Consider the following 2,958-nt stretch of genomic DNA (forward strand, 5'->3'; position numbering starts at 1 on the left):
CGATACCCCGTGGGGCCCCCAAAGGCAGTCCTGGGGGCCCCTCAAAGGTACCCTTGGGGGCCCCCCAAAGGTACCCTTGGGGGCCCCCCAAAGGTACCCTTGGGGCCCCCCAAAGGTACCCTTGGGGGCCCCCAAAGGTACCCTTGGGGCCCCCCAAAGGTACCCTTGGGGGCCCCCAAAGGTACCCTTGGGGCCCCCCAAAGGTATCCTTGGGGGCCCCCTAAAGGTACCCTTGGGGGCCCCCTAAAGGTACCCTTGGGGGCCCCCAAAGGTACCCTTGGGGGCCCCTAAAGATATCCATGGGGCCCCCAATGGTACCCCTTGGGGCCTCCTAAAGGCAGTTCTAGGGGGCCCCTGAAGGCACTCTTGGGGGCCCCTAAAGGTACCCTTGGGGGCCCCTAAGGGTACCCATGGGGGCCCCCAAAGGGCAGCCTAAGGGCCCCTAAAAGGCAGCTTTGGGGGGCCCCTAAAGGCCCCATAGGGGGCCCCCAAAACTATAATCTCTTGGGGGCCCTTCAGAGGGCCCTGGGGGCCCCCTAAAGGTACCCTTGGGGGCCCCTAAAAGGGCCCCTGGGGGCCCCCAATAGACCAAAAGGTACACTAGGGGGCCCCCGAGGGACCAAAAGGTACACTTGGGGGCCCCAAGAAGGTCCTTTAAAGGTACCCTTGGGGGCCCCTGAAGACACTCTTGGGGGCCCCTAAAGGTACCATTTGGGGGCCCCTTGGGGCCCAACAAAAGGACCCTTGGGGGCCCCTTGTGGGCCCCTAAAAGAACCCTTGGGATCCCCTTGGGGGCCCCTAAACGGGCCCCTGGGGGCCCCTTGGGGCCCCCTAAAAGGGCCCCTGGGGGCCCCTTGGGGGCCCCTAAAAGGACCGTTGGGGCCCCCTTGGGGGCCCCCAAATATACTTTTTCTTGGGGCCCCCCCAGGGGGCCCTTTAAAGCCTCTTGGGGGCCCCTTGGGGGCCCCTGAAGGTACCCTTGGGGGCCCCTAGAATTATGTTGGCTTCCTGCTGCTGCATTCCTTTATTTATTTTTTTAGTTTTATTTGTAAATTAGTTTATTTATTTGTTAATTAACTAATTAATTTGTTTAGTTATTTATTCAATTGTTTAGCTATTTATTTATTTATTTATTTAACATTCATTTACTTGCTTATTCATTTATTTACTTACCCATTTATTTATTTATTTATTTACTTATTTATTTATTTACTATTTATTTATTTATTTATTTATTTATTTGTTTATTTGTTTGTTTAATTATTCTTTAAATCTTTAAATTAATTGCCCATAACAACATGTCAATGTAATAGCCAGAGGAAATATCAATCTACGAAATAATGAACTACAAAAGAATTATTAACAAATAAATAAACAAACAAGCAAATAAATAAGTAAATAAATAAATAAATAAATATATTAATTAACTAATTGATTTATTAGTTAATTAGTTAATTAACTGATTAATTAACTAATTAATTAACTAATTGATTTATTAATCAATTAATAATTAATTAATTACGTTTGTGTACTTCTTTTTCTCCAAGACAGAACTTCCTATTTAAAACCCAACAGCAAAAAAGACAAAAAGATAAAAAGAAAACTTTTACTTTCTTTCTCTACCCTCTTTGGGGCCCCACAGGGGGCCCCTACAGGGGCCCCTAGGGGGCCCCCCTGTGGGGCTCCAAGGGGGGCCCCTATGGGGGCCCCTAGGGGGCCCCCCTGTGGGGCTCCAAGGGGGGCCCCCTGTGGCGCCCCTTGGGGGCCCCCCCTGTGGGGCCCCACAGAGGGTAGAGAGCCCCACATGGGGGCCCCTAAGGGGGCCCCTAGGGGGGCCCTCCTGTGGGGCCCCTCTGCAATGGGGGGCCCCACAGGGGGCCCGTAAGGGCCCTCCTGTGGGGCCCCTGTGCAATGAGGGCCCCCAAAGGGGGCCCCTAAGGGGGCCCCAAGGGGGCCCCCGCTGTGGGGCCCCGTTCAATGGGGCCCCAACAGGGGGCCCCTTTCCAATGGGGGGCCCCACAGGGGCCCCCCTGTAGGGCCCCACAGGGGGCCCCTCAAGGGGCCCTCTTTCTTGTCCTCTTCAGGGGGGCCCCAACAGGTGCTGCTGCTGCTGCTGCTGCTGCTGCTGCTGCACTGGGTCCTGAATTAGAGGTTTAGGGTTTAGGGTTTAGGGTTTAGGGTTTGTAAAAAGCATTTTGCTTTTAATTATACTTTTGTTTCTGTGGCCTGCCTCTGCGATTTCAGGTGTCTCCGCAGACACCCGATTATAAGGCCAACGGCTCTCATTGGAAATAAATAAATAAATAAATAAATAAATAAATAAATGAAAGAATAAATAAATAAATAAATAAATAAATAAATAAATAAATAAATAAATAAATGAATAAACATTCAAATAATTTATTTCTTTCTCTGTTTTATTCTTCATTTATTTTTAGAATAAACAATATCACTTCTTTTCTATTTCAAATACCTATTGCAGCAGCAGCAGCAGCAGCAGCAGCAGCAGCAGCAGCAGCAGCAACAGCAGCACAGGGGGCCCCTGGGGGGCCCCCAAGGGGGCCCCCCGGGGCCCCCGGGGGCCCCCTGGGGCCCCCAAGAAAGAGATGAAGTGAAATTAAGGAAAAGTTTTGAAGAAAGAAATAAAAAATAAAAAATAAAAAATAAAAAATAAAAATAAAAATAAAAAAGAAGACAGCAGCAGTGTGGGGTTTTGCTGCTGCAGGTCTTTGCTGCAGTCTTGTCTTTCAATGAAGTCCTTTGCGACTTATTTAATTAATTAAATTAAATTAAATTAAATTAAATTAAATTAAATTAAATTAATTAATTAATTTAATTTAATTTAATTTAATTTAATTTAATTTAATTTAATTTAATTTAATTTAATGTAATTTAATTTCTAATTTTGCTTCAATGGGGTCTGAGGTGTATGTACACCCCAACTCCGGGGGGCCCCCG

Source organism: Eimeria necatrix, genomic scaffold (assembly GCF_000499385.1).
Source record: "Eimeria necatrix Houghton genomic scaffold, Enh_scaff1339, whole genome shotgun sequence".
Lineage (NCBI taxonomy): Eukaryota > Apicomplexa > Conoidasida > Eucoccidiorida > Eimeriidae > Eimeria > Eimeria necatrix.